The following is a 12,020-nucleotide window of genomic DNA, read 5'->3' on the forward strand; positions in this document are numbered from 1 at the left end:
CAGTTGAGCTAGCTAATTGCTTTATTTTCCTTTCCAAAGGCTAATTTAGCAAAACGCTGTGTGTTCTTCACTGTTCACCTTGCTCTTGCCTTGTAGCGCTGTTTTAACAGCGTTCTGCAAGGTCTGTGTGTGTGTGTGTGTGTGTGTGTGCAGCTCACTCTGTAGTCTGTGTGCAGCCATATACCCGGTTGTATTCAGCTCAGGGGGGGTTCACACTGCCTCACACAGTTGTCCTTTTTTGCTCATAGTGCAGCCTGCTGCACATTTTTTCTCAAATTTCCTATTAGTGTTTTTCCACCCGTCTCCAGCTAAATTGTGGAAAAACACTACATAGGATAACCTAGAGGGGGGTTTTTGGCCTTGCAGCGCCGTTTACGGCTGTCTGCACGGTCTCCGTGTGAGCCCAGCTCGCCCTGTAGTCTGTGTGCAGCCATAGCTGGTTGGATTCAGCTCAGGGTTCGTTACTGGCTCATACCTTGAGAAAAATTTTCCTTTCTTTCAAATAGTGCAGCCTGTTTAAAAAATTTTTAAAAAATTCCCTATTAGTGTTTTTCCACCCGTCTCCAGCTAAATTGTGGAAAAACACTACATAGGATAACCTAGAGGGGGGTTTTTGGGCCTTGCAGCGCCGTTTACGGCTGTCTGCACGGTCTCCGTGTGAGCCCAGCTCGCCCTGTAGTCTGTGTGCAGCCATAGCCGGTTGGATTCAGCTCAGGGTTCGTTACTGGCTCATACCTTGAGAAAAATTTTCCTTTTTTTCAAATAGTGCAGCCTGTTTAAAAATTTTAAAAAAAAATTCCCTATTAGTGTTTTTCCACCCGTCTCCAGCTAAATTGTGGAAAAACACTACATAGGATAACCTAGAGGGGGGTTTTTGGGCCTTGCAGCGCCGTTTACGGCTGTCTGCACGGTCTCCGTGTGAGCCCAGCTCGCCCTGTAGTCTGTGTGCAGCCATAGCCGGTTGGATTCAGCTCAGGGTTCGTTACTGCCTCATACCTTGAGAAAAATTTTCCTTTTTTTCAAATAGTGCAGCCTGTTTAAAAATTTAAAAAAAAATTCCCTATTAGTGTTTTTCCACCCGTCTCCAGCTAAATAGTGGAAAAACACTACATAGGATAACCTAGAGGGGGTTTATTGGGCCTTGCAGCGCCGTTTACGGCTGTCTGCACGGTCTCTGTGTGAGCGCAGCTCGCCCTGTAGTCTGTGTGCAGCCATAGCCGGTTGGATTCAGCTCAGGGTGCGTTACTGCCTCATACCTTGAAAAACAATTTCCTTTTTTTCAAATAGTGCAGCCTGTTTAAAATTTAAAAAAAAAAATTCCTATTAGTGTCTTTCCACCCGTCTCCAGCTAAATAGTGGAAAAACACTACATAGGATAACCTAGAGGAGGGTTTTTTGGCCTTGCAGCGCCGTTTACGGCTGTCTGCACGGTCTCCGTGTGATTTAAACTAGCTCTGTAGCCCGATCTGCACAAAAAAAAAATTAAAGTTCACCAAACACAACTTAACACTTGTATAGGCCACATTTGAAAAATAATAAAGTTTAGTCCACACTTTACAACATTAGTGTTTCTTACACCTGTTAGGAGGAGCATTTCAGGAATAAGCACACTAAGGCCTTAGTACTTTTCTGCTTATCTTTATCTGTCAACCAAGATGAAGAGGGCAGGGAGTAAGGCACGTGGGCGTGGGCGCGGAGCAGGGAGAGGACGTGGTGATTCTGTGCCTGCTGCGGGCGCCGGTGACTCGTCGTCACTCAGTTTCAGCAGGGAACAGTCCTTCATGCGCAGCTTTGTCGGAGAGCGCCGTGCACCGCTGCTGCGTGAAGACCAAATTGAAGCCGTTGTCGGGTGGATGGCAGCTAACGCCTCGGCATCGACTTCAGTTAGTGCCACATCCTCTCAGGCACAGAGCACTGGAGAGCAGCCATCTGTCTCTTCACCACCTGCCAAATTGGCCAGGCAGTCAGAGAGCCCAGGACAGGAGCCGTCTCTACTTCTGTTCTCTGAATCTCTTGGCTTGGAAACAGGGGGCCAGCCAAGCAGCATTGGAGAAATGGAAGAAGAGGCAGTGTGCAGTGATGCCCAACAGCTTTTTCTCTCTGACTCTGAAGAGTCAAGTGGGCCAGTGCCTCCGGTGACCACAGCGCAGTACGCATCTGATGATGAAACTCAGGTGCCGCTTTCTGATGCGTACTGTGCTGCCGAGACTACCCAGGAGGAGCAGTTGGTGGCAGAGGGTAGTGGAGATGATGAGGTCCTTGACCCATCGTGGCGTGAGGAACAGGAAGGTGGTGGGAGCAGCTCTGAGGAAGAGCTTCGCCTTACGGGCCAAAGAGGGAGAGGGAGGGGGAAGACTGCGGAGCCTGTAGCCTCCACTTTGGCACCCGTTAGGAGCCTGTCTCTTTCCAAAGCCAAAAAGGGCGCTCCCAAGACTTGCAGTGCCTGGTCCTTTTTTGACACAGTTGCAGATGACATTTGTTTTGTCAAATGCAAGCTGTGTCATCAGAAAGTAAAAAGAGGGAAAAATGTCAGCAACCTCAATACCACAAATATGTGGAAACATGTGCGGACCAGGCACGCGGTGGAGTTACAGAAACACAGTGAAGACGTAGGCCAACCAACAGCGGCAGCTACCACCTCTTCATCTCGTGTTGCCTCTTCCTCCACTGTTGTCCAGAGACCTAGTGTAATTCCACCCACAGCACCACCTTCCCAGTCATCCTCACACTCCCAATCTACTCTACAGCCATCGGTAGTACAGGCATGGGAGAAAAGGCGGGCATTCTCGGCCAACCACCCCCGAGCACAGGCTCTGAATGCAGGCATTGCCAAACTGTTGTCCCTGGAAATGCTCTCGTTCAGGCTGGTGGAGACTGACAGCTTCCGTGACTTGATGGCATTGGCAGTCCCACAGTACAAGGTGCCCAGCCGCTTTTACTTCAGCAGGCAGGTTGTCCCTGCCCTGCACAGGCATGTTGAGGCAAACATAAAACATGCGCTACTGAACGCCGTCAGTAGCAAGGTCCACTTCACCACCGATGCGTGGACCAGTCAGCATGGACAGGGGCGATATGTTTCCCTCACTGCCCATTGGGTTAATGTTGTTGAGCCAGGTACAGATCGTGCGAGTGGCGCAGGACGTGTCCTGCCCACTCCATGGATTGCAGGAATCCAGTCTGTACACATCGACTCCTCCTCTTACACCAGTTCCTCAGATTCCTCTCTGCAGGATCCGTCACAGTCCACCTCCACATGGACCCGTGAACGTTTACCTATGACCGACATGAGCACAGCCGTGGCCAAACGTCAGCAGGCCGTCTTGAAACTAGTTTCATTGGGGCATCGAAGCCACACAGCGCAGGAGCTCTGGAATGCCATCAAGCAGGAGAGCGATGTGTGGTTACTGCCAGCGAATCTCCAGCCAGGCATGGTAGTGTGTGACAATGGCCGAAATCTGGTGGCAGCTTTGGCCCTTGGCAACCTCACTCACATCCCATGTCTGGCACATGTGCTCAATTTGGTTGTGCAGAGTTTTCTGAGGGACTATCCGGATCTTGATGCCCTGCTGCACAAGGTCCGCCTAGAGTGTGCTCACTTGCGGCGTTCCAGCTTGGCCAGATCCCGCATTGCTGCTCTGCATCGCCGATTCCGCCTTCCGGAACACCGCATCATATGTGACCTACCTACCCGGTGGAATTCCACGTTACATATGTTGGAGCGGTTGTGTGAGCAGCAGCAAGCAGTTATGGAGTACCAGCTGCATCAGGCGCAAAGAAGTCGCAGTCAGCGCCGATCAGACTTCACAACCACAGAGTGGGCCACTATGAAGGACGTCTGCCAGGTTTTGCGTCCTTTTGATTATTCCACGCGGATGGCAAGTGCAGATGATGCACTAGTCAGCATGACTGTCCCCGTAATCTGCCTGCTTCAGCAAACTTTGCAAGGGTTAAGCGATGATGTTGTGGAAGAGGTGGAGGATGAGGAGTCACCTTTTCCATCAGCTTCTGGAGAGTCAGCGCCACGTGGTTCCTCACAAAGGGGTACGCAGGGGCCAATTTGTGAGGAGGATGAGGAGGAGTCAATGGAGGAGGAAGAGCTCCGTCCAGAGGAGGGAGCGACACAATTGTCCAGTGGTCAGTGTGTACAGCGAGGGTGGGGTGATGACGAGCGGGCAGAGATCATGTCTCAAGCAGGGGACAGCGTTTCTGGGCCAGTTGGCACTCTGCAGCACATGGTGGATTTCATGCTGCAGTGCCTGAGAAACGACCGCCGCATTGACCACATTCTCAACATGCCTGATTATTGGGTGTTCACCCTCCTCGATCCTCGCTACCGGGACAACGTCCAAAACCTCATCCCTGCGTTGACCCGGGAGCGTAAATTGCGGGAGTACCACGACACACTGGTGAATTCCATCATCTTCTCCTGTCCAACTGAGAGGAGTGCTGCTAGTGCTTTACAAAGCAGCTCAGTGCGTCGAGGCAGTGGGGGAGGCTCTGCCCAAAGAGGGAGCAGAAGCAGTGCCTCTGCCCAAGGCAAGCCCAGTATGGCACAACTCTGGCACACTTTTGTGTGCCCGCCCCAAATGTCTACACCATCACCGGCGGCTCCAGTCAGCAGGAGGCAACGGTTCCGTCAGATGGTGACAGACTACATGGCTTGCCCTCTTACTGTACTCCCAGACGGCTCTTCCCCGTTCAAGTTTTGGGTCTCTAAGCTGGATACATGGCCAGAGCTAAGCCAGTATGCATTGGAGGTGCTGAGGGCCAGTTGAGCTAGCTAATTGCTTTATTTTCCTTTCCAAAGGCTAATTTAGCAAAACGCTGTGTGTTCTTCACTGTTCACCTTGCTCTTGCCTTGCAGCGCTGTTTTAACAGCGTCCTGCAAGGTCTCTGTGTGTGTGTGTGTGTGCAGCTCACTCTGTAGTCTGTGTGCAGCCATATACCCGGTTGTATTCAGCTCAGGGGGGGTTCACACTGCCTCACACAGTTGTCCATTTTTGCTCATAGTGCAGCCTGCTGCACATTTTTTCTCAAATTTCCTATTAGTGTTTTTCCACCCGTCTCCAGCTAAATTGTGGAAAAACACTACATAGGATAACCTAGAGGGGGGTTTGTGGCCTTGCCGCGCCGTTTACGGCTGTCTGCACCGTCTCCGTGTGAGCCCAGCTCGCCCTGTAGTCTGTGTGCAGCCATAGCTGGTTGGATTCAGCTCAGGGTTCGTTACTGGCTCATACCTTGAGAAAAATTTTCCTTTCTTTCAAATAGTGCAGTCTGTTTAAAAATTAAAAAAAAAATTCCCTATTAGTGTTTTTCCACCCGTCTCCAGCTAAATTGTGGAAAAACACTACATAGGATAACCTAGAGGGGGGTTTTTGGGCCTTGCAGCGCCGTTTACGGCTGTCTGCACGGTCTCCGTGTGAGCCCAGCTCGCCCTGTAGTCTGTGTGCAGCCATAGCCGGTTGGATTCAGCTCAGGGTTCGTTACTGGCTCATACCTTGAGAAAAATTTTCCTTTTTTTCAAATAGTGCAGCCTGTTTAAAAATTTTAAAAAAAAATTCCCTATTAGTGTTTTTCCACCCGTCTCCAGCTAAATAGTGGAAAAGCACTACATAGGATAACCTAGAGGGGTTTTTTTGGGCCTTGCAGCGCCGTTTACGGCTGTCTGCACGGTCTCCGTGTGAGCCCAGCTCGCCCTGTAGTCTGTGTGCAGCCATAGCCGGTTGGATTCAGCTCAGGGTTCGTTACTGCCTCATACCTTGAGAAAAATTTTCCTTTTTTTCAAATAGTGCAGCCTGTTTAAAAATTTTAAAAAAAAATTCCCTATTAGTGTTTTTCCACCCGTCTCCAGCTAAATAGTGAAAAAACACTACATAGGATAACCTAGAGGGGGTTTATTGCGCCTTGCAGCGCCGTTTACGGCTGTCTGCACGGTCTCTGTGTGAGCGCAGCTCGCCCTGTAGTCTGTGTGCAGCCATAGCCGGTTGTATTCAGCTCAGGGTGCGTTACTGCCTCATACCTTGAAAAACAATTTCCTTTTTTTCAAATAGTGCAGCCTGTTTAAAATTTAAAAAAAAAAATTCCTATTAGTGTCTTTCCACCCGTCTCCAGCTAAATAGTGGAAAAACACTACATAGGATAACCTAGAGGAGGGTTTTTTGGCCTTGCAGCGCCGTTTACGGCTGTCTGCACGGTCTCCGTGTGATTTAAACTAGCTCTGTAGCCCGATCTGCACAAAAAAAAAAATAAAGTTCACCAAACACAACTTAACACTTGTGTAGGCCACATTTGAAAAATAATAAAGTTTAGTCCACACTTTACAACATTAGAGTTTCTTACACCTGTTAGGAGGAGCATTTCAGGAATAAGCACACTAAGGCCTTAGTACTTTTCTGCTTATCTTTATCTGTCAACCAAGATGAAGAGGGCAGGGAGTAAGGCACGTGGGCGTGGGCGCGGAGCAGGGAGAGGAGCAGGGAGAGGACGTGGTGATTCTGTGCCTGCTGCGGGCGCCGGTGACTCGTCGTTACTCAGTTTCAGCAGGGAACAGTCCTTCATGCGCAGCTTTGTCGGAGAGCGCCGTGCACCGCTGCTGCGTGAAGACCAAATTGAAGCCGTTGTCGGGTGGATGGCAGCTAACGCCTCGGCATCGACTTCAGTTAGTGCCACATCCTCTCAGGCACAGAGCACTGGAGAGCAGCCGTCTGTCTCTTCACCACCTGCCAAATTGGCCAGGCAGTCAGAGAGCCCAGGACAGGAGCCGTCTCTACTTCTGTTCTCTGAATCTCTTGGCTTGGAAACAGGGGGCCAGCCAAGCAGCATTGGAGAAATGGAAGAAGAGGCAGTGTGCAGTGATGCCCAACAGCTTTTTCTCTCTGACTCTGAAGAGGCAGGTGGGCCAGTGCCTCCGGTGACCACAGCGCAGTACGCATCTGATGATGAAACTCAGGTGCCGCTTTCTGATGCGTACTGTGCTGCCGAGACTACCCAGGAGGAGCAGTTGGTGGCAGAGGGTAGTGGAGATGATGAGGTCCTTGACCCATCGTGGCGTGAGGAACAGGAAGGTGGTGGGAGCAGCTCTGAGGAAGAGCTTCCCCTTACGGGCCAAAGAGGGAGAGGGAGGGGGAAGACTGCGGAGCCTGTAGCCTCCACTTTGGCACCCGTTAGGAGCCTGTCTCTTTCCAAAGCCAAAAAGGGCGCTCCCAAGACTTGCAGTGCCTGGTCCTTTTTTGACACAGTTGCAGATGACATTTGTTTTGTCAAATGCAAGCTGTGTCATCAGAAAGTAAAAAGAGGGAAAAATGTCAGCAACCTCAATACCACAAATATGTGGAAACATGTGCGGACCAGGCACGCGGTGGAGTTACAGAAACACAGTGAAGACGTAGGCCAACCAACAGCGGCAGCTACCACCTCTTCATCTCGTGTTGCCTCTTCCTCCACTGTTGTCCAGAGACCTAGTGTAATTCCACCCACAGCACCACCTTCCCAGTCATCCTCACACTCCCAGTCTACTCTACAGCCATCGGTAGTACAGGCATGGGAGAAAAGGCGGGCATTCTCGGCCAACCACCCCCGAGCACAGGCTCTGAATGCAGGCATTGCCAAACTGTTGTCCCTGGAAATGCTCTCGTTCAGGCTGGTGGAGACTGACAGCTTCCGTGACTTGTTGGCATTGGCAGTCCCACAGTACAAGGTGCCCAGCCGCTTTTACTTCAGCAGGCAGGCTGTCCCTGCCCTGCACAGGCATGTTGAGGCAAACATAAAACATGCGCTACTGAACGCCGTCAGTAGCAAGGTCCACCTCACCACCGATGCGTGGACCAGTCAGCATGGACAGGGGCGATATGTTTCCCTCACTGCCCATTGGGTTAATGTTGTTGAGCCAGGTACAGATCGTGCGAGTGGCGCAGGACGTGTCCTGCCCACTCCAAGGATTGCAGGAATCCAGTCTGTACGCATCGACTCCTCCTCTTACACCAGTTCCTCAGATTCCTCTCTGCAGGATCCGTCACAGTCCACCTCCACATGGACCCGTGAACGTTTACCTATGACCGACATGAGCACAGCCGTGGCCAAACGTCAGCAGGCCATCTTGAAACTAGTTTCATTGGGGCATCGAAGCCACACAGCGCAGGAGCTCTGGAATGCCATCAAGCAGGAGAGCGATGTGTGGTTACTGCCAGCGAATCTCCAGCCAGGCATGGTAGTGTGTGACAATGGCCGAAATCTGGTGGCAGCTTTGGCCCTTGGCAACCTCACTCACATCCCATGTCTGGCACATGTGCTCAATTTGGTCGTGCAGAGTTTTCTGAGGGACTATTCGGATCTTGATGCCCTGCTGCACAAGGTCCGCCTAGAGTGTGCTCACTTGCGGCGTTCCAGCTTGGCCAGATCCCGCATTGCTGCTCTGCATCGCCGATTCCGCCTTCCGGAACACCGCATCATATGTGACCTACCTACCCGGTGGAATTCCACGTTACATATGTTGGAGCGGTTGTGTGAGCAGCAGCAAGCAGTTATGGAGTACCAGCTGCATCAGGCGCAAAGAAGTCGCAGTCAGCGCCGATCAGACTTCACAACCACAGAGTGGGCCACTATGAAGGACGTCTGCCAGGTTTTGCGTCCTTTTGATTATTCCACGCGGATGGCAAGTGCAGATGATGCACTAGTCAGCATGACTGTCCCCGTTATCTGCCTGCTTCAGCAAACTTTGCAAGGGTTAAGGGATGATGTTGTGGAAGAGGTGGAGGATGAGGAGTCACCTTTTCCATCAGCTTCTGGAGAGTCAGCGCCACGTGGTTCCTCACAAAGGGGTACGCAGGGGCCAATTTGTGAGGAGGATGAGGAGGAGTCAATGGAGGAGGAAGAGCTCCGTCCAGAGGAGGGAGCGACACAATTGTCCAGTGGTCAGTGTGTACAGCGAGGGTGGGGTGATGACGAGCGGGCAGAGATCATGTCTCAAGCAGGGGACAGCGTTTCTGGGCCAGTTGGCACTCTGCAGCACATGGTGGATTTCATGCTGCAGTGCCTGAGAAACGACCGCCGCATCGACCACATTCTCAACATGCCTGATTATTGGGTGTTCACCCTCCTCGATCCTCGCTACCGGGACAACGTCCAAAACCTCATCCCTGCGTTGACCCGGGAGCGTAAATTGCGGGAGTACCACGACACACTGGTGAATTCCATCATCTTCTCCTGTCCAACTGAGAGGAGTGCTGCTAGTGCTTTACAAAGCAGCTCAGTGCGTCGAGGCAGTGGGGGAGGCTCTGCCCAAAGAGGGAGCAGAAGCAGTGCCTCTGCCCAAGTCAAGCCCAGTATGGCACAACTCTGGCACACTTTTGTGTGCCCGCCCCAAATGTCTACACCATCACCAGCGGCTCCAGTCAGCAGGAGGCAACGGTTCCGTCAGATGGTGACAGACTACATGGATTGCCCTCTTACTGTACTCCCAGACGGCTCTTCCCCGTTCAAGTTTTGGGTCTCTAAGCTGGATACATGGCCAGAGCTAAGCCAGTATGCATTGGAGGTGCTGGCTTGCCCTGCGGCTAGTGTCTTATCGGAACGTGTCTTTAGTGCCGCAGGTGGTGTACTAACAGACCGTCGCATGCGACTATCCTCCGATAACGTTGACCGGCTTACTTTCCTGAAAATGAACCAGGCCTGGATCTCGCAGGAATTTGCCACTCCTCTGCCTGATTAAGTAATTGGGTGTCATCCAGGTCTCCTGCTGTGTTCATCTTTCTACCACCTGAACTGCTATTCCTGGGCTCCAACACCGCCAGTTGCGGCTCAGAAGTGCAGGCTGCACAGTAAAAACATACGACCCAGTGTTATTGGGTTTCAGTAACGTCAGCTGATCCCCAGCTGTGTAGCCGGCAATGTGTCCTGCGACCGCCACGCTGGCACAGCAACCTAAATGTAAGGGAACCTGTCCCCCCCCCCCGTCGTTTGTTACTGAAAGAGCCATCTTGTGCAGCAGTAATGCTGCACAAGGAAAAGGTAGCTCTTTTTTTTTAGCTCCTTGCACACGCAGAACTTAACACTTATAAAATGTGTTCACTGATACCGTTATACTGTCCCGGAGCTGGGACTTTCCTTCGTAATGTGACGCAGCACAGCCGTCATTCCTACCCCCTTGGTGCCATGCGCTGGCTCCTCAGCGTTGTTTTAAGCTGTCACGGAGCCTGCGCTGTTCTGTTATCCCTTGGGCATGCCCTATTTGCGCTGCCTGTCTTCTGACATAATTTGGTGTCAGGCTGGCTGCGCCTGTGCGGCCGCGCTGCCCGAGATCCCGCCTCGCAGTGTCTTCTGATTGAGTCACACTGCGGGCCTGGGATCCATGGGCATGCGCAGTGCATATCTTCCCCTCGGGGTCTCGCTCATTTCCCTCCGCCTTCTTTAGACTGTGCGCCGTCAGCTGATCCCTAATAGCATGCCACGGCCGTGACCCCGCTTAGTCTGAAGAAGAGGGAAGGAGGAGAGTGAGAGTCGAGGATATGCACTGTGCATGCCCATGGTTCCAAGGCCCGCAGTGGGATTATGTTAGACGAGACTGCGAGGTGGGATCTGGAGCAGCGTGGACGCACAGGCACTGACAGCCTGACACCAAATTATGTCAGAAGACAGGCAGCGCTAATTGGGCATGGCCAAGGGCTAACATGCTCCTTGTCAGGCTCCGTGACAGCTTAAAACAACGCTGAGGAGGCAGCGCACGGCACCAAGGGGATAGGAATGACAGCTGTGCTGTGTCCCATTACGAAGGAAATTCGCACCTCCGGGACGGTTTAACGGTATAAGGGGACACATTTTTAGTGTTTACTTCGGTGTTTGCAAGGAGCATAATTAAAAGAACCACCTTTTCCTTTTGCATCCTTAGTGCTGCACAAGATGGCTCTTTCAGCTACAAACGTCTTGGGGGGGGGTTAAAGGTTCCCTTTCAACTTGCTCCAATCAGGCTTCGGCCTACACTCTGTTCCTCTGCTCCTCCTGCTGTCCCTGGGCTCTAACACCGCCAGTTGGTGCCTGGAAGTGCTGTGTGCACAGTCAAAAGTCGCTCCTCTGTTATTGGGGTTCAGTAACGTCAGCTGATCCCCAGCTGTGTGTGCGGCAATACCTCCAATCTGCTCCTCCTGCTGTCCCTGGGCTCTAACACCGCCAGTTGGTGCCTGGAAGTGCTGTGTGCACAGTCAACAGTCGCTCCTCTGTTATTGGGGTTCAGTAACGTCAGCTGATCCCCAGCTGTGTGTGCGGCAATACCTCCAATCTGCTCCTCCTGCTGTCTCTGGGCTCTAACACCGCCAGTTGGTGCCTGGAAGTGCTGTGTGCACAGTCAACAGTCGCTCCTCTGTTATTGGGGTTCAGTAACGTCAGCTGATCCCCAGCGGTGTGTGCGGCAATACCTCCAATCTGCTCCTCCTGCTGTCCCTGGGCTCTAACACCGCCAGTTGGTGCCTGGAAGTGCTGTGTGCACAGTCAACAGTCGCTCCTCTGTTATTGGGGTTCAGTAACGTCAGCTGATCCCCAGCTGTGTGTGCGGCAATACCTCCAATCTGCTCCTCCTGCTGTCCCTGGGCTCTAACACCGCCAGTTGGTGCCTGGAAGTGCTGTGTGCACAGTCAACAGTCGCTCCTCTGTTATTGGGGTTCAGTAACGTCAGCTGATCCCCAGCTGTGTATCCGGCAACGTGTCATGCGACCGCCGCGCTGGCACAACTAAAATGTAAGGGGACCTGTCCCCCCCCCCCCCAGGCGTTTGTTACTGAAAGAGCCACCATGTGCAGCACTAATACTGCACAAGGGAAAGGTCGCTCTTGAAATTATGCTCCTTGCAAACACTGAACTACACACTCATGTAATGTGTCCCCTCACACCGTCCAACCGTCCCGGAGGTGGGACTTTCCTTTGTAATGTGACGCAGCACAGCCGTCATTGCTACCCCCTTGGCACCGTGCGCTGCCTCCTTAGCGTTGTTTGATTCCGTCATGGACCCTGCGCTGTTATGTTATCCCTTGGCCA

Source organism: Ranitomeya imitator, chromosome 3 (assembly GCF_032444005.1).
Source record: "Ranitomeya imitator isolate aRanImi1 chromosome 3, aRanImi1.pri, whole genome shotgun sequence".
NCBI classification, from domain to species: domain Eukaryota; kingdom Metazoa; phylum Chordata; class Amphibia; order Anura; family Dendrobatidae; genus Ranitomeya; species Ranitomeya imitator.